Source organism: Phacochoerus africanus, chromosome 15 (assembly GCF_016906955.1).
Source record: "Phacochoerus africanus isolate WHEZ1 chromosome 15, ROS_Pafr_v1, whole genome shotgun sequence".
Classification (NCBI taxonomy): domain Eukaryota; kingdom Metazoa; phylum Chordata; class Mammalia; order Artiodactyla; family Suidae; genus Phacochoerus; species Phacochoerus africanus.
This window is the reverse complement of record NC_062558.1, coordinates 98,875,226-98,902,634: the sequence shown is the minus strand read 5'-3', so window position 1 is coordinate 98,902,634 and position 27,409 is coordinate 98,875,226. Positions and strand designations below refer to the sequence as shown.

The 27,409-nt window shown below is 36.8% G+C and overlaps 1 protein-coding gene across 1 annotated transcript in view; it reads left to right on the top strand.

Annotated features, from left to right (window-relative positions):
• PRKG1 (protein kinase cGMP-dependent 1) overlaps positions 1-27,409 on the top strand; it is a 1,143,802-nt gene that overhangs the window by 442,999 nt on the left and 673,394 nt on the right. The gene's annotated exons all lie outside the window — the stretch shown is intronic.

Here is a 27,409-nt window from a genome sequence, read left to right as displayed (position 1 = left end):
AACCCAAAGATCCCAGTCAACCTCAGTTCCACTCTGCCACTTTATTTCTGAGTTTTTGCTTCTGCATACCTATCTTCACAAACCCGGACTGTTTGTGAACATATACAGGGACTGAGTCTCAAATAGATACAGGTGGGCATCCCACTGTGGCTTAGTGGGTTAAGGACCCAGAAGAGTGTCCATGAGGATCTGAGTTTGATCCCTGGCCTCATTCAGTGGGTTAAGGATCTGGCATTGCCGAAAGCTACAATGTAGGTCATAGATGTGGCTTAGATCTGGTTTTGCTGTGGCTATGGTGTTGGCCAGCAGCTGTAGTTCTGATTCTGTTCCTGGCCTGGGAATTTCCATATGCAACAGGTGTGGCTGTAAAAAGAAAAATAAATAAATGGATACAAGTGATAAGGAAGTGCTTTTATTATGCTCAGTATACTAACACTGTGTTTTCTCTTAACGTTTTCCTGTTTAAAATACTCTTTATCATCATTGTTACAAATACACAGAAGCTGCTTGTTTTCCAGCCTTTAAAGTGATAATTTAATCTAAAATTTTAAAAACTTTTTTCAAGAATGCCTATTTGGAACCGTGTCTTTAAATGGGAGAAAATGAACCTGTATTTAGTTGATGATGAGTTTGTCTTGTGCCAAGTAAACAAAGGAACTTTTCTGAAGACCTTTAGAATAGACGATCTGAGAAATGTGTCAGAATCATCCATAATCAAAATGTAATACAAAGCACATAACACAAAGGAAGTGAGAACCTAATAAGAGAGAAGTGAGGCAGGGAGGGAAGGGAGAAAAGGAAAAATGAGTGAGGGAAGAAGGAAGGAAAGTAGCACAATAATGTTACACATCTAGAATTTAGAGAAAAATAATATTTTAATTTTTAAGTGGGTTCTAGATGTTAAGGTATTTCCTTTGGACATAAAAAAAATGTGCTAAACAAGCTATAGATAAGGAATGCACAGCTTAAGAAACAATAACATAAACTCCCATATACCTACTACTAATATTAAGGTGTAAAATGATGCTGTATAATATAGCACACTTGGCTATTGAACATTAAAATATGATTAGTCTAAATTGTACTGTAAGTAAAACATACAAACCCAATTTAGAAAATGCAGCATCAAGAAAAGAAAAATTATTCCATTAGTAATTTTTGTATTGATTATGAATTGAATGTAATATTTTAGATATATTGGGTTAAATATTATTAAAATAAATTTTATTTTTACTTTTAAATTTTGGTAACTAAAAAATTGCAAATATTTCAATTCGTGACTCACATTATGTTTGGGTTAGACAGAACTGACATAGACCATAACTAGTCTTTTGAGTCTTCTTATGTGTCCTCTGGTGTCTTATGCTAAGGCAATAATTTTTCTGAAATTGTCCTATTAATAAGTTCCTGCTTTTCCTTCAGTTTTATCAATATATGTATGTCCCTATATTATTGAGTTTGCTTTTTTTAACCTCATTGTTTTAGCTAATATTCTCAGTAACAACACTAGCTCCTGGGTTTGCTTCTATCTGCTCCTCATTTCCGGCCCTCCAGTGTTTTTTCTTTCTCTCCTACAAGCTGAGCCGTGCCTTCTAACCATATTTTAATCTAGCATTTTTAGGCTCTCTGCACTAGGAGGAATTTTGCAGCGTGTTTAGTCTACTGTATCACCAGCACATTGCCCTTTTCTCCAGTGGGATAAATTATATGTTTCATCTTCTCCATGGTACCTTTACAGAGTCATAGCTGAGGAATGATTTCATGAATTAACCTAAGTGTGTAACAAGAAGGTCTTTGTGAATAAATTAAGATGCAAGTATATAATAGATATCATATAGCCATAATATTCAATCTGAGATAGTAAGGTGTAAACTTGTAAAAGATGATTCAGCTAGGTAATTACATTGTCAAATGATCTGCCCGAACATTAGGTGTTACAAGTGTGTGAGGAAGTCAAGGAGCTTGCACAGAGGATGTGAGCTGAGGTGAATTTTGAAGAATAGATGGGAATGAACAAAATGTTAGCAAGAGCAAAAGTCTCTTTCAAGTAAAAAAAAAAAAAAAAAACTGTGCACGAGCAAGGTTTGCTAAATATGAATTTGTTAAAACACATAAAATGAAAACTTTTACTTTATTTAGCAAAACATCATGAATACAGAAGTTTTCTAGGCATTGTGGAGGGATGTAAATTTCCAGAGATTTCAAGCTTTCTTAACTAAACAATAGTGCCAAAGTCCTAGGGAGTTGTACTTTAGATGCTGGAGAAGATAGCAGTAGATTTGTACAAGGGCTTTTATTCTCTTTGTCCTAAGGGGAGTTATTTCTGTTTGAAAGAGATCTTCTAGCGCATTCTTTCAAATAACTCCAGGTAAATACCTCTCCAGTTAAGTAAATACGAAGGGAGCCAATACAAAGATTCATCTTTAAAGTGATCACACTATGAATTTTGTTATTTTTTTCAAGGACCTCAACTTAAAGAGTCCCAGTTGTCATGTGCTGACCATTAGTGGTTTGCAAGCTGATGTTAGCAAACCCACAGCATATATAGCACTCATACAACCATATGTGTGTGTGTATACATACATATATGTATTTGTAGGCTCCTTAGCTTCATGATATTTCCTGTGATCGAATTTCAAATGATGCTTCTAAGCTCATAAGAATAAATCTTAGTTAAGGGGAAGCTTTCAAAATCAACTAGAGATAAAGGAAGAACCATTTTAGAATCACTCTGCTCAAACAGGGAGAGACCACTGCAGCAGGAAATCCTAGTCAGTGATATAATCGTATTTACCAGAGTTCCTATTGCGGCATCTGACTAGGATCCATGAGGATGCGTGTTTGATCCCTGGCCTCGTTCAGTGGGTCAGGGGTCTGGCATTGTCATGAGCTGTGGTGTAGGTCGCAGACGTGACTGAGATCTGGCATTGCTGAGGCCATGTCTAGGCTGGCAGCTGCAGCTCTGATTCAACCACCTAGCCTGGGAACGTCCATATGCCATGGTACAGCCCTAAAAAAATAAATAAATAAAATAAAATCATATTTACCTGTTACTTCCTCTCATAACAAGTGATTTCCTTATGTTCCAGTGATGTAAAAAGTCTGTTTAAAATGTTCATTCAAATATTAAAAAGTGAGTTGATTGTAAGAAAAAAGTATAAGTAATGTATAGATAAGGCAAAATGTGAAGGGGTGGTATGCTGATGACTGGCATTTGGGAAAATTTGGCCTAAACATATTTTTTTTTCCTACAAGGAAGAATTATTTTAAGGTTAAGTTGGTAGGCATATTTTAAAACTTGTCTCTTTTCTCCTTTTGAAGGAAAATCACTTGGCTTAAGTGAAACATTAGATTTGCCTTCATAGTTTTTCTAACTTACATTCAATAAGGCAAAAAATCAAATTCAGAGGTGAATCCGAGTTCCTCTGTGCAAATGAAGGGCTTAAATTTTTAAATAGGCATAGCTATCCTTCTTTCCTGGGAGCATATAACTGGCAGAGGGTTAATTAAGCCTATGTAAGTTGATGCATTAAACCTGCTTAAGACGGCCAGGTTAGAGGATCCTTAACGCTTAGGAAGTAAACCCAAAGTCAGGAACTATGCTAAAGAACATTTGAAAGACAATCAGAAAAATCTTGAAACAGTTCCACATATCCAGTCACCAAAGCAAATGAACATAATGGACGTTCTCCAGACAGGTCATACCTACTATATTAAAATCAATCAAAATCCTGGGAGTATTTCTCCTAAATGCACTGGAATTAATATGCAGAGGACAGGAGGAGTTCTCATTGTGACTCAGTGTGTTAAAGACCCAACTGTCTCTGTGAGGATGTGGGTTCGATCCCTGGCCTTACTTGGTGGGTTAAGAGCCAGCATGGCTGCCAGCTGCAGTGTAGGTCACAGATGCAGCTCAGATCTAGTGTTGCTGTGTTTGTGGCATAAGCCCCAGCTGTAGCTCCGATTCAACTTCTGGCCTGGGAACATCCACATGCCACAGGTGCACCTCTGAAAAGCAAAGAAAAAAAGAAAACAGAGGGCAGTGGAGTAGTTGTCCTGAACATTCAGATAAAGGAAATTCTTATTTTGTCCCTTAACCTTCAAATCTCCTCTATTTCAAAACACGGTGCTATTATTCCTCTGTTGTTCAGGCCCCAAACCATCCTTGCCTCTACTGATTTCCTCATCTCCTCATCCCCTTTGGGCCCCACATGCAATACAAATCCTCTTGATGCTACCTCCAAAATATATCCCAAATCCAACCACAGTTCATCACCTACACTGCTGCTCCCCTGTTCAAACCACTGTTATCTCTCATCTGTACTATAGTAGTGGTCTTTTTGCTTTACTCCAGTTGTCACTTATCCATACGGCAGGCAGCCCTTGTTATATTTTAAAAAATTAATTAGGCTCTTGTGTCCTGTTTGAAGCTTTCCAGTGGCTCATTATTACACTCAGATTAAAATACAACTTCTTAGGGGTTCCGTGATGGCTCAGCAGGTTAAGATCTGGGACTGTCACCACAGCTCTGGTTACTCTTGTGATGTGGGTTAGATCCCCGGCCTGGGAACATCCACATGCAGTGGCCAAAAAAATATATCTATGTCTACCTATCTTAGATATAATATCTAGATATATGTGTATGTGTATATATCTATATCTATATAGATAGATATATATATCACCTTAATTTAATGTAAAATGGTCTTCCTGATTGTCTGTCTGACTACATGGCCCACCATGTTACTTACTCATTTATTTTTTATAGCCAGACTCACCTTCTTTGGAACTTCTGCTCAGGTGCTTGCCTACTATTCTCTTTCTGAAACCCTCTTCCACTGCATCTTTGCATGGCACACCTCTCATTCTGCTCAGCCCTTTGCACAAATGTCACTTCTTTCTTTCCTGACCATTAAAATAGCAATGCACACATGATTCCCTAATCCTCTGTCATTTTTCTTCACATTTATCACTTGCTGAAATTATGTTGCTTGTTTTTTTATATAGCTGCCCTATCACTTCATCAAGTTATGAAGATTTAAACAGATTTTACATGTATAAGCACTTCAGAAAGCTCAATTTAAATGTGAGGAATGGTTCTTGTAGCTGAGTTTGCCACTTTATGACTCTATAGTCTAATGACATTATGAATCAAAGAGTCTTTATTGATTTAATTGTAATTATTCTTGTCTCTCCCTTACTTGCTTTTATAACTAGCCTTGAGATAATAGGCTACTGGCTATTTAAATAATACTACTTAATTTTTAGGACTTCCTCCTTCTCATAACATTAAAGTTACTTTTCCATGCATCATTAGCATCATAAGATTATAATGTAAGACATGAGAATGTAAGATTTCAAACGTTTATTTGCCTCTAATACATATATTCAAGTAGTTTATCAAGTGTATCGATCTTCCAAATTATGCATATCTCACAAGAATATGACAATTTATCGGGGCTCCCAGAAGTTTGTAATGCCCCTGGTGTCTAAACAATGCTACCATTTTGTGAACATGTTGTTGTTTTGTTATTTTTAAATTAAGTAAGAATATAATTTCAGGTTCCCCTCATAGAGTAGATACCTCTATTATAAAGTAAATATAGGATTTCCCGTCATGGCTCAGTGGTTAACGAATCCGACTAGGAACCATGAGGTTGCGGGTTCGGTCCCTGCCCTTGCTCAGTGGGTTAAGGATCTGGCATTGCCGTGGGCTGTGGTGTAGGTCGCAGACTCAGATCGGATCCCGTGTTGCTGTGGCTCTGGCAAAGGCCGGTGGCTACAGCTCCGATTTGACCCCCTAGCCTGGGAACCTCCATAAGCTGCTGGAGTGGCTCAAGAAATGGCAAAAAGACAATAAATAAATAAATAAATAAATAAATAAATAAATATAAATTTTGTCCCACCGTCGTGGGTGGACAAGAAATTATACTTCCTTAATTTTCTACAACTGAACTTTTGTTTCAAGTACCTATCTTGTCAGTCTTTAATCTTCTCTGTCATCCTCATTTTGTATTTGGGACATCTGCTCACATATGTTACAATGGAAGGGACCATTATCATGGTTACCAGAAGCTCTTTGCTGTCTGTTTTCCAAACCGGGGATGGAAAAAAATCTTTCTTTGATATTTTGCCTGGGCCTTATTAGTCTAGATGTACCACCCAGCCATTTCCCGGCCCTGGCAGTGCTACCAACAAAGCCCTCACAGCCGTTTTACCTTCTTTGGACATACCCACCTTCACCCACCCCAGAAAGTTTCTTTTGATCTAATTGGAAACCCCTCTCCTTCTGTGTTTTTGGCCCAGATATCCATTCCCTCTCCTGCTCCTATTTCTCTTTCCAGTGCTGTGAATGCTCTAAATTGTCTTAAGAGCCTAGGGTTTGGACACACAAAGCCAGAGAGGATTGCAGGAAATTTCTATTTCCTGCCCAGCTAGATCCCTCTGTCAAGACAGTCAGCACAGGGCCAATTCTCTGATAGAACTGGAGTGAGAAGAGATTGTAAATACTGAGAGGAGAAAATCATAGGTTAATAACACTGAATATTATCTCTCCACAAGGCTTTTCAATTTTACATCTCGGTATAGAAATCAAACTACTGTTGTGCACCTGCTTTGTAAATAGCCCTTAGACAGTCCACAGCGATTTTTCCATTTTTTTCTCTTAAAACTGAAATATGCAATAAGCCCTGAAAGTCACAATTTTAAAGTAACAACAGTAACTCTTTGACATAATTTTGACTATAATCACCAAAATGTTCATGATAATATGTGATTGTTTTCAATAAGTTACAAAATAAAACACAACATTGATACTTAGAACTGAAGCTTGGAGTATAGAATGGTCTGTTTCATTGAATCGCATATGTGGTTTGACTATTAAGAAATAATACTTGGAATTAAAAATAGTGTTGTTCAGCCATCTCTGACAGACCTATCATTTTTAACTCCATAGCTAACATTTATATATTTTTATGCCAGAGTAGCTATGCCACTTGTCAAAGTCCTTCATGTTTGAGGTTTATGACATCGTTTTGGACCAAAGGAAGGAATTCGTAAAAAAAAGGCTGGCAGGATATGATTCTCACTAGCCCCAATCTGTTAGATAGAATATTCTTTCCAAGAAACTAGTTGATTTCAATTTTGTTCAGTATGTTAGCAGAGTAAGGCTTCCTTGGGTATTTTCTTTCTAGCTTGTTTCTTGTCTTGTCCCTCTTTTCCCTCAGTGAAGGCTGCTGAAGCTACAGCAAAAGTTGGGAAAGCTTTTCCAATTGTGTGATAGCTCTTTTCGCCAGAGTGTAGCTGTAATTTTATCTATAGGGGGCTTTAGTTTCAGCAGGTTGTAGTTTAAAGGGCTGACTAATAAAACTTGGAACACGAAGGTCCTATTATTTCAGGTGACACTACTCCATGTCATGAGTCTGCAGCTTGTGTGTATGTGTTATATGTATAACTGAATCACTTTTTTGTACAGCAGAAATTATCACAACATTGTGAATCAACTATATTTCATTTAAACTTTACAAAAAGAAAAAGATTGCATTAAAACTGTTAAAGAAAGGAGTTCCTATCATGGCACAGTGGAAACGAATCTGACTAGGAACCATGAGGTTTTGGGTTCCATCTCTGGCCTCGCTCAGTGGGTTAAGGATCCGGGTGTTGCTGTGAGCTGTGGTGCAGGTCACAGACACGGCTCGGATCTGGCATTGCTGTTGCTGTGGCATAGGGCGGCAGCTGTAGCTCCGATTAGACCCCTAGCCTGGGCACCTCCATATGCCGCAGGTGCATTCCTTTAAAAAAAAAAATTACAAAAAAGAAAAACCTCTGTATACGATTTTCCAATATAAGCTCTGTCATTTGACTTCACTACAGAATGGGACTTCCAAGTTTGTTTTCTGTGAGTCCTACTATTGATGTGATGTCCAAGTGAATGTACACTATTTGATTAATATTTTATTTTATTATTTTTTGCTTTTTTTTCTTTTTAGGGCCACACCTGCGGCATATGGAGGTGCCCAGACTAGGGGTCCAATTAGAGCTACATCTGCCAGCCTATGACACAGCCACAGAAACAACAGATTTGAGCTGCCTCTGTGACTACACCACAGTTCATGGCGATGCTGGATTCTTAACTCACTGAGCAAGGCCAGGAGTCAAACCCACATCCTCATGGATACTAGTCGGTTTCGTTAAGCACTGAGTCACAATGGTAACTCCATGATTAATATTTTAATATTATAGTGAGTTTTACTTTTTTTTTTAAGGGCTGCACTCAAGACATATGGAGGTTCCCGGGCTAGGGGTTGAATCAGAGCTGTAGCTGCTAGCCACAGCCACAGCAATGCCAGATCTGAGCCACGTCTGCAACCTACACCACTGCTCATGGCAACGCTGGCTCCTTAACCCACTAAGCAAGCCCAGAGATCGAACCTGCATCCTCATGGATGCTAGTCAGATTCATTTTCACTGAGCCACGATGGGAACTCACAATATTACAGTAAGTTTTAAGAGGGACCATGCCCCAGGTGAATCTCGTGGCAATCGTAAGGCATCAGGCAAAGCTGGTGGTAATCAGGTGTTTCTCTAGATTTCCCATTACTGACAAGCAGTTCTTGGCCTCAAGAAAACTCAGTTTCACAGAAGGAGCATTGAATTCTTAACCAGCAGTCATGATGTTGATTTTAAGCATTTTCACTAATGATCTACTATGTCACTTAGGTGGTTGCTCTGTGTACATAAAGCTACTCTTTGACACATGTCAATCTTGTCACTGGCCACACCTGTTTAAGACAAGTATATATACTTTTCCCAATTCAATGAATTCATTTGACTGGCCACATCTAGATAAATCAGTCTCTCCCTCTGCCTTCCCCTTCATCCCTCCCCCCTTCCCTCTCCCAGAATCCACACTATGTACCCCTCCCTCTTTCTCAGATTTGTACCTGAGAGCTGCAGAGTCTGTGATCAGGCAGTGGTGCGTGGAGGAACTTGGTGGCAAGGAAGCTGTTTATTCACAATGACCTAGTGTATAAACACTCAAAGAGGAGACTGCAGAGAGCTAGAGAGAATCTGAAAGTTTTGCACAAATAAAACTGACTTCCATCACTGCTGCTTTCAAGTTCTCTAATGACACAAAAATGTCTAATTTCCTTTGGATTTGCTTAAGTTAGCTTGAGTAGATTTTTGTTTCTTATAACTAAAAGAACCTTAATCAGAAGAGTTGGTAGCTTTATTTTGTGCAAAGTTATTGTAAAAGGAAGTTATTGATTTTTTTTCTTTTTAGTAAAAGTAATAGTAGTTGTAAGGAGTTACTTTGGCAAGGAGTTAAACTTTCAGAATGCTTTTATATCTGAACATAGAACAAGTACTATCCCTTTATTTGATTTATAAGAATTTATTTTGAAATTTGGTAAGAAATTCGATCAATAAGAAATTATCATATTTTGGATGAGTCCCAAAAGATCAAGTAACTTGCTTAAAATCTTAAAGTTAGGAGTAATGCTGGAACTAGATCCCTGACCCCAAGTATTAATGGCATTCATGTCCTAAAACTGGCTTATAACCAATTCTCCATTTCTGCACATGATCTCAACTCAAGGTCATGTGCAATATTCAGTGATACTGCATTGGTAGCTTGATATCTTCTGTGATAAGAATATTTATGCTATAGAAGTCAGCAAACAGGACAGGACAACTTGTGGCTTTTTTTTTTTTTTGTCTTTTTTAGGGCCATACTCAGGGCATATGGAAGTTCCCAGTCTAGGGGTCAAATTGGAGTTATAGCCATCAACCACAGCAACTCGGGATCCAAGCCATGTCTGCGGCCTGCACTGCAGCTTACAGCAACACCAGATACTTGAACCCACTGAGAGAGTTAAGGGATCAAACTGGTGTCCTCATGGATACTGGTTAGGTTCGTTACCACTGAGTCACATTGGGAGCTCCAACTCATGGCTTTTTTTAAAGCCAGTTGTTCAACTTTTAGCATTTCACTGATCTAACAAACTGAATATTTTATAAAATTATTTACTATATATTCTGGAGCCAAGTATATTTATACATCTTTAAAAAATTGTTGGGGTATAGTTGATTTACAATGTTGAGCTAGTTTCAGGTATACAGCAGAGAAAATTAGTTTTGCATATGCATATATCAATTATTTTTCAAATTATTTTTCCATTTATGTTATTACAGAATATTGAGCAGAGTTTCCTGTGCTATACAGTAGATCTTTGTTGGTTATCTATGTTATATATAGTAGTGTGTATATGTTAATTCAAAACTCCGTTTTCCTCCCCCTCACCTTTCCCATTTGGTAACCATACGTTACCAGGGATTTTGAAATCTGTGAGCCTCTTTCTGTCTTGTAAATAAGTTCATTTGTATCATTTTTATTAGATTCCACATATAAGTGATATTATGGGATATTTGTCTAACTTCACTTAGTATGATAATATCTAGATCTACCCATGTTGCTGCAGATGGCATTATTTTCTTTTTTATGGCTGAGTAATATTCCATTTTATATATGTACTACAACTTCTTTATCCATTTCTCTGTCAATAAACATTTAGGTTGCCTCTATGTCTTAGCTGTTGTGAATAGTGCTGCAGTGTCCATGTATCTTTTTGAATAATGATTTTTCTCCAGGTATATGTCTAAGAATGGCATTGATGAGTCATAAGGTAGTTCTATTTTTATTTTTTTAAGGAACCTGTATACTGTTCTCCATAATAGTTGTACCAATTTACATTCCCACCAATAGTTACATCTTTAAAGAAGGGCTGAAAACTCTTAATTTATTATTGATTGATTTAGAATTGATTTCAATTCTTTACCAGGATAGCTTCCAGCCATGGGTAAAGAACTCAACAACATTGCTGGAGAAGTCTTAGACTATTTGTTCTGCCTTAGAAATAATAGTATAAAAGGATCCACCAATATTATCTAGCTCAATCCTGTTATTTCATAGATGAGGGAACTGAGAGTAAGAATTGTGACATAATTTGTTCAAGGTTGTAAAGCTATAGGAAAGACAAATATAATTTAATTTCAAGTCATCTTCTCTATAGCCTAGTGATGAGTAAAAGCAATGCTTAGGAGATTGGGCAGATTGAATTTAGGGCAAAGAAAGCCTGCCACAGGCAGGAGGCTAGAATCCAAGCAGGCTTATAAAATCTCCTATGTTAGACTGAAAAGAGATCATTGGAATTAATTACCAATGCCAAATTAAAGTTGTAATTGTGCTGGTCAATTTGTTCATTAACATACATGAACAAAGAGATGATTCTAATAATATAAATAATCAATAAACTTACAAACTCAATTTCAGGACTGATTGTCTATTAATTACAAAAAAGTCTTTTGCATAATGAGAAACTGTTAATATTCATGGAGGAAAAAATATGAAAATGAAAGGCTTTCAGTAAGATCATGGTCATTATTATATGATAAAAATAGACAAAGATTAAAGGGAGAAATTTTATATATTTTTAAAGTAGTGAAGAAATGAATGTCTAATGTGATCCAAGGAACACTGGTGAAATATATTAGATGTTTATACTTGATTTAAAATATAAACCACTTCAGAATAAAATTTCGTTTGAATGATCCATTGCTGATTTTATTACACACAGTTCTATAAATCAATATCATGCAGTCAACAGGCAGGAAAGTAGTAAACTGATTTCTGTCAATGTTTACTAAAATGACTAATGCACCTTTAATTTGAATGTGAATTATCACAGAAAGTATCTAAATGTTTCTTGTCAATATTGGAAAGATGTTTTGGAGCTTGGGCTTATCAGACACAACTTAGAATAGATTTACAAGGAGATCCTGCTGAATAGCATTGAGAACTTTGTCTAGATACTCATGTTGCAACAGAAGAAAGGCTGGGGGAAAAATGTAATTGTAATGTATACATGTAAGGATAACCTGACCCCCTTGCTGTACAGTGGGAAAATAAAAAACAAAACAAAACAAAACAAAACAAAACAAAAAAAGAAAGATGTTTTGGGAATAGCCTTCGTGACTTGAGTGTAAATGCTTAGTCAATCCACGTTATTTAGACAAAGTCTAAACACTTTCTTAAATGGTAAGTCAATGTACTGTTGCAATTAATAGTAGTCTTTGGATAGGTAATTACATGGTGTGCTTTCCTAATAAAAGTGGAATTAAACATATTGATCACAATTAAACACCTACACCTATTTTCCCTCTCCCTTTTCCTTATGCAATATCATCTCTATTTTCTATTAATACAAATTGCCGAGTTACAATTAGCTGACTTGTAGCTGCTTTTCTCAAACTTAAATGGCTTGATAAAGCTTTCAGTAGCAGCATATTGGAGAACCCCTCAAAACCTAACATTTCTTGGTTCAATTTAATGGTAAATTTTCTCCGTGTAAATTGAAAAAGATAGATGAATAAAATTAGCAAAGAACCTTCTTTATCCCACATCCCATTTCTTGCCTTATCCACCTTCCTTTCAAGGCAGAATTAACAGATTCTCTTCATTTGCACCAGCTAGGACAGTGGTTCTCAAAGTATGGTCCCTGGCTATCAGAATCACATCAAATCAACAAATTCTTGGGCCCCACCCCAAACTTACTAAATCTGAAATTCTGGGGGCAGGGCAAGCAAAAATCCATCCATCCCCCCCCCACTCACCCATGATTCTGATGCTTACCAAAGTTTGAAAACAACTGCCTATGGGGACGGGGAGGGGGGAATTAAAGAAGTCTTTGCCTGGAATACTTGAATTATTTTCTGTTTTTATCACTTGCCGAAGTGGATTTGGAATGATTCATTCTGACAGCACATAATGGACATATTTTTACTGCTTTATGAAGTGTTTTCTTCATGTGGGATCAAACAGTCTACATTTTATAAGCTTTTTTTTTTTTTTTCATCTCAAGACCGTATAAGCAAAGCAAGAAGAATATCTGACGGCAAGAGGAGAATATGCTGAAATAAGAAGAGACAGGGGTCCCATCTGAGATTATGGAGGAACCGAGAAAGCATAGGCAGAAGAAAAGCCTGGGAGAGAAGAATGGATAAGGAAGGGCAAAAGTAAACAGCCCCAGGCTGGCTGCTCAGTCCCCGTCCCCAGCCCCAAGGTCACATACCCAGCACCATTGTGATCCCTGCAACTATTTCCTCCCCTGGCGTCGCACCATTCTCCTTTGGTCATTTACCCTAGAAACTTTATAATCTTATTTAAAATATCTCTTTTTTATCCTCCAATGGTAACCATCCACACAGCTATGGTAACTCTGGATCCTTAACTGCCACTGTGCTGGGCTGGGATTGCAGTGACCAGAGCTGCTGCAGAGACAACATAGGATCCTTAACCCACTGCACCACAATGGGAACTCCACCATTGCTTCTTTGAAAGGACTCTTGCATTCATCCATTCTGGTAATGCCTCTGCCATTCACATCCACAGACAGTGTTGCTTGTCCATTGTGTGTAGCTCTACTTCCTCACTCAAGGAAACAACAGCCAGAATGAGTGTCCTTCCATGACCTCCTTCCCACAAACCCATCCTGCAAACTGCTTAAAGACTATTATTTATGGGAATCTGGCGGAGAGCATATAGGGAATCTTTATGCTAATCTTGTAACTTCTTCTGTTAGGTTGAATTTATTTCCAAATAAAAAGTTAGAGGTTCTGGATCTCCTACATTTCACTGACTGATTCTTCCTCTCTCTTCTGGTCTTCTTTTCTCATAAACTTCATGTTCCTTTCTCAATTCTCCATGAAACATCATCTATAACATACTTGATTTCCTAGCCTATGCTGCAGGGTGATGGCTCTCATCAAACATTCTTGGTGCATCCACTACTTAACAGTTATAGGGCAGAGCATGCAAGTCAGAACAAGGTCTCTACCTTTAATTAGAAACTTCTTGATTAGACCTTTGAAGCCTCAGTATATACCTGCCTACCTAAACAACCTATTACCTAGTACCTACCTGATATTCCCAGTTCATTTATTCACTGGCCCATAATTATGCCCTTCTTATTTCTGCCCATACACTTTCACCTGGATGGCCCTCTGTTTATTCAGATGCCAAGCATCCTTAAAGGCCAAGGATGAGACACTCCTCCCTTTGGCTCAACAGGACCAACTCATCTTTACTGATTTTCCATTTTCACCACACCCATAGCACCCAGAGTCAACATCATACAGCAGCAAGTTTTTGCTTTCTAATCTCCCATCTCATCTCCAAAATGAATTGGCAAGTCTTTAAAGTCAGGGACTATTTCTGATGCTTTTGATCTTTTAGAAGCTGGCACATGACTATATACATAGAGTGTGTATTAACAAGGATCTGCTTTTTTTTTTTTAATTATTTATTATTATTTTTTTCCCACTGTACAGCAAGGGGGTCAGGTTATCCTTACATGTATACATTACAATTACATTTTTCCCCCAGCCTTTCTTCTGTTGCAACATGAGTATCTAGACAAAGTTCTCAATGCTATTCAGCGGGATCTCCTTGTAAATCTATTCTAAGTTGTGTCTGATAAGCCCAAACTCCCGATCCCTCCCACTCCCTTCCCCTCCCATCAGGCAGCCACAAGTCTCTTCTCCAAGTCCATGATTTTCTTTTCTGAGGAGATGTTCATTTGTGCTGGATATTAGATTCCAGTTATAAGTGATATCATATGGTATCTGTCTTTGTCTTTCTGGCTCATTTCACTCAGTATGAGGTTCTCTAGCTCCATCCATGTTGCTGCAAATGGCATTATGTCATTCTTTTTTATGGCTGAGTAGTATTCCATTGTGTATATATACCACCTCTTCCGAATCCAATCCTCTGTCGATGGACATTTGGGTTGTTTCCATGTCCTGGCTATTGTGAATAGTGCTGCAATGAACATGCGGGAGCACGTGTCTCTTTGAAGTAGAGTTTTGTCCAGATAGATGCCCAAGAGTGGGATTGTGGGGTCATATGGAAGTTCTATGTATAGATTTCTAAGGTATGTCCAAACTGTTCTCCATAGTGGCTGTACCAGTTTACATTCCCACCAACAGTGCAGGAGGGTTCCCTTTTCTCCACAGCCCCTCCAGCACTTGTTATTTGTGGATTTATTAATGATGGCCATTCTGACTGGTGTGAGGTGGTATCTCATGGTAGTTTTGATTTGCATTTCTCTTATAATCAGCGATGTTGAGCATTTTTTCATGTGTTTGTTGGCCATCTGTATATCTTCTTTGGAGAAATGTCTATTCAGGTCTTTTGCCCATTTTTCCATTGATTGATTGGCTTTTTTGCTGTTGGGTTGTAGAAGTTGTTTCTATATTCTAGAGATTAAGCCCTTGTCGGTTGCATCATTTGAAACTATTTTCTCCCATTCTGTAAGTTGTCTTTTTGTTTTCTTTTGGGTTTCCTTTGCTGTGCAAAAGCTTTTCAGTTTGATGAGGTCCCATGGGTTTATTTTTGCTCTAATTTCAATTGCTTTGGGAGACTGACCTGAGAAAATATTCATGATGTTGATGTCAGAGAGTGTTTTGCCTATGTTTTCTTCTAGGAGTTTGATGGTGTCCTGTCGTATATTGAAGTCTTTCAGCCATTTGGAGTTTATTTTGGTGCATGGTGTGAGGGTGTGTTCTAGTTTCATTGCTTTGCATGCAGCTGTCCAGGTTTCCCAGCAATGCTTGCTGAATAGACTTTCTTTTTCCCATTTGATGTTCTTGCCTCCCTTGTCAAAGATTAATTGACCATAGGTGTCCGGGTTTATTTCCGGATACTCTATTCTGTTCCATTGGTCTGTCTGTCTGTTTTGATACCAGTCCCACACTGTTTTGATGACTGTGGCTTTGTAGTATTTCTTGAAGTCTGGGAGAGTTATGCCTCCTGCTTGGTTTTTGTTTCTCAGGATTGCTTTGGCGATTCTGGGTCTTTTGTGGTTCCATATAAATGTTTGGATCGTTGGTTCTAGTTCTGTGAAAACTGTCCTGGGTAATTTGATAGGGATTGCACTGAATCTGTAGATTGCTTTGGGTAGTATGGCCATTTTTCCAATATTGATTTTCCCAATCCAGGAACATGGAATATCTTTCCATTTCTTTACGTCTTCTTTGATTTCTTTGATTAAAGTTTTATAGTTCTCGGCATATAGGTCCTTTACCTCCTTGGTCAGGTGTATTCCGAGGTATTTCATTTTGTGAGGTGCAATTTTAAAAGGTATCGTATTTTTGTATTCCTTTTTCTAATATTTCATTGCTGGTATACAGAAATGCAACTGACTTCTGAATGTTAATCTTATATCCTGCTACTTTGCCGAACTTATTAATCAGTTCAAGTAGTTTTGGGGTTGAGTCCTTAGGGTTTTCTATGTATAGTATCATGTCATCTGCGTACAGTGACAGTTTGATCTCTTCTCTTCCTATATGGATGCCTTTTATTTCTTTTGTTTGTCTAATTGCTGTGGCTAGGACTTCCAAAACGATGTTGAAGAGCAGTGGTGAGAGTGGGCATCCCTGTCTTGTTCCAGATTGGAGTGAGAAGGCTTTCAGTTTTTCCCCATTGAGTATTATATTTGCTGTGGGTTTCTCATAAATGGCTTTGATTATATTCAGGAATGTTCCCTCTATACCCACTTTGGCGAGGGTCTTGATCATGAATGGATGTTGGACTTTGTCAAATGCTTTTTCTGCGTCTATTGAGATGATCATATGGTTTTTGCCTTTTTTTTTGTTAATGTGGTGTATGATGCTGATTGATTTGCGTATGTTGAACCATCCTTGTGAACCTGGGATGAACCCAACCTGGTCATGGTGTATAATTTTTTTGATACATTGTTGGATTCGGTTGGCTAAGATTTTGTTGAGAATTTTTGCATCTATATTCATCAATGATAATGGGCGATAGTTTTCTTTTTTGGTGGTATCTCTGTCTGGTTTTGGAATGAGGGTGATGATGGCATCATAGAATGTCTTTGGGAGTATTCCTTCTTCTTCAACCTTTTGAAAGAGTTGAAGGAGGATGGGCACCAGTTCCTCTTTCTATGTTTGATAGAATTCACCTGTGAAGCCATCTGCTCCTGGACTTTTATTTGTAGGGAGTGATTTTATGACCTCTTCAATTTCATTTCTAGTGATGGGTCTGTTCAGTTGGTCTGTTTCTACTTGATTCAGTTTTGGCAGGCTGTAAGATTCTAGAAAATTGTCCATTTCTTCCAGATTGTCAAACTTGTTGCCATATAGTTGTTCATAGTAGGAACTGCTTTTTGATTGACATTTCAGGGCATTGTACAACATAAGATTAGAATTGATTATCATCTATTATTCACGTTACATTCAAAAAACTTTTAAAGAAACATGATCATACATTTTCCCTTGGCTTTTTCTCTTAAATACCTAATATATTCTTGGAATCTCTGTGAAGTGTATATGAAAAGTATATAAAACTATATATGGATATGATAAAGTTCTGGAAAAGTACAGAAAAGTAAGAGAGAAAATTAATGCTATTGGCTGATATAACTTTATTAACATTTATGATGTTATATTATTTTTCTATGAATAAGCCTTTATAACTTTGGTCATGCCTTTTTCACATAAAATTATCTCTAGAAGTTTCATTTTTTTAAATTTTATTTTATATTGAAGTGTAGTTGATTTACAATGTTGTGCTAGTTTCAGGTCTACAGCAAAGTGATTCAGTTATACATAGACATATATCCATTCTTTTACAGATTTTTTTTTCCATATAGGTTTTTACAGAAGATTGAGTAGAGTTCCCTGTGCTGTAGTAAATCCTCATTGATTATATATTTTATCTATGGTAGTATGTATATGTTAATGCCAAATTCCTAATTTATCTTCCCCCCCATCTTTTCCCTTTGGTAACCATAAGTTTGTTTTCAAAGTCTGTGCATCTCTTTCTGTTTTGTAAATAAGTTCATTTGTATCACTTTTTTTTTTAGATTCTACATGTAAGTGATACCATATGATATTTGTCTTTCTCTGACTTCATAAGATACTCTCTAAGCCCACATACATTGTTGCAAAAGCACTATTTCATACTTTTTTGTGGCTGAGTAAAGAGTAGTATGCTATTGTACATACGTACCACATCTTCTTTGTTTATCTGTTGATGGACTTTTAGGTTATGAGAATTTTCATTTTAAAAGGAAACATTATTAAGTGAAAATTAAATGCTAGGTAGATAACATTGCTTTTAAAAAATAGTATGTCAGGATATAACAAAAATGACATTAAGCAATTACATGTATCTTAAGAACTTTTATATTTTGCCTAGAAAATTATACAAATTAGAACATAAATGAGTCATTTTTTAAAAGGAGGGCAGCAAAGAAATAATAAATCCAGTGTAAAATGTTTTGTGTTTCAGGCTCTAATTCACATCAAACAAAAAACTTAAAAGTATCTGAGTAAATCAGTTTTTGTTATGATGAAGAGGTTTTATTTTTCCCTTGGTTATCAGCAATTAGGTAATCTTTCAAATATAGTAGTTTATTTGAAAAGGCAACAATCAAGAAAATGAAAAAGAGAAAGGGGGAAGGTAAAATGTAAAAAAAGTAAATTTTATTTATTTATTTATTTTTTCGGTTAGTTATCCCAATTTTATTATCTTTTAACAGGACCAACTTTTGGCTCTTTTGATCCTCTCCACTGTATAATTTGTTAATATTTTGTAAATTCTTCTCTTATTTTTTTTTCCTCTTTTTACTTTCCTTGACTTCATTTGCTCTTCTTTCTATAACTTCCTGAAATGGTTGCTTACTTCACCTATTTTCAACATTTATTCTTCTCTAATAGATGTATTTTAAATGAAATATCCTCTAGATGATGATTTAGCAACATTTCATAATTAGGAAATTTGATATTTTCATTGTTCAATTTGAAATATTATTTAATCTATTATTATTTCCTCTTTGAGCCATACTTTATTTGAATGATTATTCAAAATTATTTCTTCAATTTTTAAACATGTGGCTATGTCATAGTTTTACAGTTACTTTCTATTTCTAACATAATTGCCTTATGAACTTTATAAAATTTACTTTCATGTTTTTTGATCATAAAAGTAAATTTTATAAAGTTCAAAAAGAAAAAGAAAGGATTTGAAATCAAATATTTTGAAATGAAAAAGAAAGGAGGTTAAAAATATGTTCCCGATGGGGGTCCAATTCACAGAGGGTACAATACTAATCTTACTAAGATCAAAGCTGTGGTTAGTTTGTGGGGAAATTGAGACTCATAGAACAAATAGAAAACAGAAGTCCATGAAGTTAAATGATATGCCCAAGGTCACACCTCAGCATATAGCAGTACTAGCAATGGAAACTATGAAGTCAGTGCTCTTTCTAATCGATGCTCTCTTTACTCCTGTTAGATTATTTCCACCAAACATTGCTTTACTGCTACTAACTTTACCCTTAACTCCATCTCTGCTGTGTGATCTTTGTCGGAAAAACTATGAGTTAAAGAGTATCCCATCACTTCTACTCTAAAACACATCCACAAATAAATGCACTGCCCAGAGATAAAACATGACTTGTGCTATTTAATAAACAAAATTGGTTTGAAATTTTTTGTAACCAATTAGCTTTAACACCTCTTCTCCTCTCAAGGCAAGGCAGGGTTCTCCTTATCAGAAGTGTACAAACTCCTTGTAACTCTGAGCCCTAGAATATCCAGATCAAAGGAATCAACAGTAAATTATATGGACTCTGCTATCTTGTATTGATTTACACATGAGGCTGAACACTTTAATAACAAACAAAAACCAATAACAGAGCTATTCCTAGAACCTGATCCCATTGTTCTTTCTGTAACACCATATAATTTTCATTGCCTTCAGAAAACATGGTTTTAGAAATTTCTCAGGTAATATATAAGGCAAATCACTCATTTATAGGAAGTAGACAAAATGTGTTTTGATCATTTGAATTGTCTTTTCTTTGACTCACAGTATGATTTTTAAACCAACAAATAGTTTGAAGGATCATAAAGAAGTGGTCTATGAGAAGGCAATAAGCATCTCAAACAGCAGTATAAAACACCAGCTTATAAAGTTTTACTTTTCAAATATTGGGGAAAGTGATAGCTGTAATAGATTGTATTTTTTCCACAGCCTTAAATATTACCATACATAACTAACTCAATTAAAATTGTCCAGAATGATAATGGCAATAGGAATATTGCAACAAATACAAAAGCTGAGAAGTCAGGATAAACAAGACTAAATTCACCACTGAGCTTTTATATATGCTATTGTTTGTATCTGCTTCTGAATACATACATTTTAAAATAGCTGTCACTTACTTTTTGATTTTATGCTAATAAAAGGTAGATTTTTTCAAAATCCCATTATCAATTCAGTTTGGAACTTTGTTCTGCCAATATGTCCTGTCTTAAAAATTGAATAGTGGAGTTCCCATTATGGTTCACTGGGTTAAGAATCCAACGTAGCGTCCATGAGAATGTGGGTTCAATCCCTGGCATCTCTCAGTGGGTTAAGGATCCTCTGAGATTGTAAAAAGAAAAAAAAAAAAAAAAGAATAGTAAGCATTTGCTCAGTTGAATTCCACTTAGTACTTTGTTGAAGTGTCATGTGCTAATCCCATTTATTAAAATAAAATCTATTCTGAGTTAAGAAAACATACCTGACATGGATAGAGTTTAGGAATTAGATTTGTCACTTCTTTTTTATCTGTTATGCTGCCTAGGAATTTTATTTTTTTCTTTTTAGGGCCACACCCATGGCATATGAATGTTCCCAGGCTAGGAGTCCAATCAGAGTTGCAGCTGCCAGCCTATACCACAGCCATAGCATGGGATCTAAGCTGTGTCTGCAACCTGCACCACAGCTCATGGCAACGCTGGATCCTTAACCTCCTGAGCAGAGCCAGGGATCAAACCTGCATCCTCTTAGATGCTAGTCAGGTTCATTACTGCTGAGCCATAACAGGAACTCCTGTGTGTTGGAATTTTTAAAACCAAAAGCAGGGAGTTACCTGGTGGCTCAGTGGGTTCAAGATCCATTGTCACTGCCTGTGGCTCAGGTTGCTGCCATGGCATGGGTTTGATCCCTGGCCCTGGAACTTCTACCTGCTACAGGTATGACTAAAAACACCAAAAGAAAAACCAAAATAAATAAATAAGATGAACAGCAGCTAGATTTATACATTGAGTTCAGATAGGACTGCTACCAATGTAATAATCACAAATTTTTTTAAATATATGCTGAAATAAGTTTCTTACTCACAAGGCTTATGATTTATTTACTTTTTAATCATTGTATTCTTTGTACCAAGCATATTGCACAGCATCAAAGAGGCATACAATAAATGTTTAGTGAATGGATTAGAAAGTAAATGTCTAGAAAATGAGAAAAGAAAGCTCTTAGCTTATACCCATATCATATTGGCGTCTACTTGGGGTAGTGCTATGGTTCAGAAAAGACCCTGGAGACAGACCACTCTACTCTAATTACATATTAGGATTACCAATGCCTGGGCCCACCCATAGGGAGTGGTCTTTAATTGTTCTGGGCTGAATCCCAGGGAGAAGTAGCATTTTAAGTAACAGTTAATGGACAAGAAGAGAAGCCCAGTCTGAGAACTGCTGATGTATTTGCAAGTTTCAGATATGTTTCTCATGTCCAAAGATAAATTAATCTTGGTTTCAAGCTAGTCAATTGTATAAAAATACTCTGCTACAGTGTCTTCATTTTCCAAATGAGGTAACTGAATATTAGACAGCTTACATTATTTGTCTAATAGTAAACCTCCAGTAAGTGTCAGATCTAGGACTGAAATTCATGACTTGTTGTAATGCAGTGCTTATTTCCCCATACCACACTGCACTGTTTTTCCCATGATCTTGGTAATGCTTCATATGCAAAAATGAAAGTGTCTGTCCATGTAGTTTAAATCCCAAGTATGACTCTAACAGTTGAGGACAAATATGTAGCATGCTATTATTTTCTATATCCAGGGCAAAACATAACCCTCCCAAGTATTTCATGTAATGCAATTAGCTGACTGTGATGGAAAATAAAATTACTAATATATGTGATGCACAGCTCTGGACACTCACAGAAAACTAACAGAGACCTAGTTTGCTTTTTTAATTAACTGGCTGTTATTCAGGACAAGCAAATGATGAATGTCTGAAAACTTAGCCTTACCTGACCTTGGCAGTGTCAAAATCTCCTAAACATAGCTGTCCTTTGGCATCCCTAACAATGAAAAGGACAGCCAACCCCCGTGATAGTTTTCTAATGACTGTGTTTCAGTCGATGCTGAGAAAAGAGAAAAGGAAAGTAATTGGTTGACCTGATCTTTTTTAGCCATTAAATAACTTTCGAATTAAAAAACACAGTTTAATTTTTATCTCCTCCTCATGTAGGGTTCTGGTACCATAGAAATATCTGCACATATCAGGTTTTCTGACTTAGGCCACTATTTTATAATAACATATATCTATTTCAGTAATTGTTGGCAGATTTTTTTCATAGCCACTTGATCAAATAGATGTTATAGATGTGTATGTATGTATATAAATGGAAGCAAATGTCCTTTTAGTTTCCTAAAATTGAAAATCTAGATGTTGCATTATAGAGAAAATTAGTTTTAACCATTTTTGGTTGCCTTTATTTCTACAGTATAATTGAATCTGAAAAATAATGGTTCATTAAGAGTGTTAACTTTAAATCATGTTTTTCCATTTGTATTCTTTTAAAATATAATATTCACAGTATATCAATTTGCTAGACTCATTGTTAGGATTTAATTTCATCTGTTTCTTCCAGTATAAAAAAGTGTTGGGTCCTCAATCATACTTCTTGATGTAAGTGCAACTGACTTGGTACCTAAATCTAACGGTGAAAGAGTCTAGCAGAAATACATGTAGTCCGCATCTCAGCATGAAGTTATTGCAGAGAATAAGATGCATAAGCTAGGGTCCTTTAAGGCATTTGGGCCTGAAGCAAAACTGTCCCATAAGAAAGAGATTTCACTTTTTCTAGGTTAGTGCTAGAAGTTGGTACATCTCTGGGAAGTATTTGGAGCTATAGATTGACCTTAATTATTTCTCAAGTCTTGTCCTACTTCTAAAACACTCCCACAGCCCAGGTATTCAAACCAGTTTAAGTTATTCTAATGAGTTCCTTTAAAGACACTGATTATCATGACAATATATTGATGGTGAGGAAGCAGTAGGTAGAAATTTCCACCAGAGAGGATAGGGTCAAAATGTTATAGTTTAAAAGGATAAAAGGATTTTTTTGGTCTACTTCAAACTTATCCAAGCAAGTAAGTAATTTTTAACTGGTTTGTTCATAATCTGAAATAATTTCCTATCTATCTGTGATGCTTACACAATTCCATAAAATCAATGCTAATTATTTCAGGCATATAAAAAATGGATTTTTAAATATTGTTCAGTTATTCCTAAAAATTTCTACTTTAACCCTCACCAAGATTGCTTTTTCTTTAACTGTGAAGTCACTTTTGGTTGGAAGCCTCTTCCTTTATATTTATGTAAGAGATAAGTGTATGTTTTCTCTGTTTTCTCAGATCCAAGTGATCTTTTTGCTACCTACCTCAGAGGTAGAGACCAAGTACATTCTCTGTTACAACTCTCAACATTCACTGAAAGTGTCAGGCTGGGATCCTGGGGTGTGTGCAAATTAGACATAGTGCTGGATACTCTGGAGAGTAAGCTGTGATTGTGTTCCATTAAATAAGTCTAGAAGTGAATGGTTTATCTAGAATTTTATGGAATGACCCCATTAATTTCCAAATAGGCAACCTCTGAACATGAATGCATTATATAACAGTTCCTTCCTTTCATCTTATTATAAAAGCTTTTACAGTCACATAAATGGAGACCAACCAAGTCAACTGAAAATTTTTTTTTTTTGTCTTTTTGCTATTTCTTGGGCCTCTCCCGCAGCATATGGAGGTTCCCAGGCTAGGGGTCGAGTCGGAGCTGTAATCTCCGGCCTACGCCAGAGCCACAGCAACGCGGGATCTGAGCCGCGTCTGCAACCTACACCACAGCTCACAGCAACGCCAGATCGTTAACCCACTGAGCAAGGGCAGGGACCGAACCCGCAACCTCATGGTTCCTAGTTGGATTCGTTAACCACTGCGCCATGACGGGAACTCCCTGAAGTTTTTTTAAGATACTGAATAAAAGAAAAATTTTGGATTGGCTAAAAACACAATACCAAATTATCAGAGTTGTAGTAATGACCAACTTTTTTTTTTTTGTCTTTTTGTCTTTTTAGGGCCACACCTGTGGCATATGGAGGTTCCCAGGCTAGGGGGTCTAATCAGAGCTGTAGCCACCAGCCTACACCACAGTCACAGCAATGCTAGATCTGAGCTGCATCTGCAATCTACACCACAGCTCACGGCAACACCAGATCCTTAACCCACAACCTCATGGGATCGAACCCACAACCTCATGGTTCCTAGTCAGATTCGTTTCTTCTGTGCCATGACGAGAACTTTTTTTTTTTTTTTTCCCCAACCTTTGATGATATAGCATGTTATGACCAATACATTGCAGTGTAAGAGATCTTTCACATTTAAAATACTTTAGCTTTTATTTAAAATTTCTAAGCCATCAAGGTAATTGGTTGAATCTATACTTATTCTTTTGGGAATTTTTATATTAAAGTGCTCATGTAAATAGCTAGATAAGTGAACTAATTTTTTGGATCCTGTGTTCATGGATCAATATCCAATTGTTTATGCTGTTCTCTTGGGCTCCCTTACCAAATAAAGTTGAGATTACAATTCAGAGGTTTAAAATAAATTATAATCAGAAAACAGGAAAAGCAATAAAGAAAATAAGTAGTGGTCAAATACAATCAGTGAAGTTTGTCACTTGGTTTAAAATTCTGATATTGTATTATATTCCTTAATATTATTTATATTGATTTGCTCCTAAGTTGCTATAGTTTTCATTCCAGGTGCTTGAAAGGAAGGGGAATGTAGTTTTATTTTTGGAAGAATAATGCATTAGGCCATATTACTTTCCAGAATAGATTAATCTTCAAACATTTTGCTCAGAAATGCCATCTAACTAATAACCAGTTCAACTCATTTTAACTGATATTTTAAGATCACCTTTTTTTACTTTGGAAATATAAAATGTAACACAGTGCTTATGAAGATTTTTTTCATTAAAACAAGTGTGTATAACCCTTTTATTAATAATGATATCCTGCCAAAATTCCTGTGGCTTTGGCTTGTTCTGCCCCACCTGAGACACTCCAGGCTCTTGGCCTCTGTCAGCCCAGGATCTTCATTAATTATCACAGGGTGGGGTCAGAAGACAAATGAGGCAACTCTCCCTTTGAAGCACTTGATTTGACATATGCAACCTACAGAGAATCATGTTTCTGTATGAGCACAGAGCATTTTCCCTATCAAGCCATTATGTAACTTATTCCCTAACTCTTTCCAGGAAGTGCTCTCAGAGTAGACTGAATAGGAGTAGGAATACAGAGAGAGAGAGAACATGGAGGGTCTGCACCAGGAAAAAATAATAATAGCTAAAATGTCCAAAATGCTCAGTGACTCCTAGGTACTGTTTAAGTGCTTAACCTGCGTTCACCAATTTCATCCCATTAGTAATCTTAGGAAGAAATTTATTATCCCCCTGTTTTTAAATGAGAACTTGGAGCCTTGGAGGTTTAGTCCCCAGATAATTACTTTTCCAATAATTATCTTCCATGGTTCTTTGATTTAAAGTTTTAAAAAATGAGGTGAGGAGAGGAAGATAGAAAAATAAATGGATTTTAAACTTTTTTTTTTTTACTCCATCTGAGGCCAATGACAGCACTTTACTAGTTAGTACTGCAGCTCTGGTTCATCTTTGTTATGCTATGTTTCCTTCCATGGTTACAGTTTTACATGGGACAGCTAGGACCCTGGCAGTTGCAAACTGTATTAAAGTAATCTGGTTGGAAACCATTTCATGTTCTTATAATTTTTCTAATTTACCACGATGCAAAATGGAAAGGAGATAGAGCACCGTCTTTCTATGTGGCTTTAGACAAGTGATGTAGCCACCTGGCGCCTGTTCTTAGACCTATTTCCACATCTATGTTAAAAGGATATCAGATTACATCATTGCTGATGATCCTGCAAATATGAATATTTCCATGATTCTTCCTTTCATAAATGACAAAATAGGATAAAGCTTGCGTGTCTCAGTTGCTGTTACATGCCTCCCACCACACCTACACACAATAGTGGCACAACGGGTTTAAAACTGTTTTTCTTAATTCCTAAGTCAGGTACATCTTACCACACTGTATTGGCCTCCTCTGGGGTCAATGTCAATCACAGTGAAGTTGGAGAGTTGTCCTGCAGTGTTAAGTAACAGGGTTTTGCATGTGGCCCTGCTCTATCTGACTGATTTTCCTACATCATAACTAAAGATATAGCATTCATGCCGAATTGATGAATGTCTAAACATTGCAGCAATTCCTAAACTCATCTATGAAACAACAGAGTTTAAAAGTCTTGAAAGATGGAATGGATGAGGTGAGCTCAGTAAAAGAAACTTCTGTTTCTGCCAGTGATTAATATAATTTTCATAAACACAGTGGACAAGATTGGTTAACAGTGTTTTAATTGCCACAGGTTTACTGTTCATCAACTATGTAAGGAGGATGTTTGAAAACTGTAGAATATTCTTAGCCTACAAAGGAAATATGGCATCTATAAATAGAGTAATTAGTCTCACTGTTTGCTCCCCCATTGCACACTTGACTGTTAATGTTTAAATGAATGTTCCTGAATTTTTTTCGTATGACAGCATAGCTAAAAGAAACTGTCACCAAGTGTATGGAATGTCTGTACTTCTAGCTCAAATCTTGACCACTTGGGGTCTCAGTGATTGTGGGCACCCTGTCTGTTGTAAAGAATGGATGTGACCCACACAAAAAAGCCATACCTAGGTTCCAGACCCACTTCTTACTTCATCAATGAGCAGAGACAGGAACAAAGCAGAAGTGTTGTCAAGAAGGCCACTGACGCAGAAATAAGCCTGACACCCTCCTTCAAAGAAAAGTTAAAAGAAGAGGGGGACTTCCCATTGTGGAGCAGCAGAAACTAATCCGACTAGTACCCTTGAGAATGCAGGTTCCATCCCTGGCCTCGCTTAGTGGGTCGGGGATCTGGCATTGCCGTGAGCTGTGGTGTAGTTCTCAGATGCAGCTCAGATCCCGAATTGCTGTGGCTGTGGCATAGGCCAGCAGCTGTAGCTCCAATTCCACCACTAGCCTGTGAACTTCTATTTGCCAGGGGTTGGCCCTAAAAAGCAAAAAAAGAAAAAAAAAAATTAAAAGAAGAGGAAGCTTTAGCCCAGAGAAGAGACTTACAGGGACCTTTTCACATAA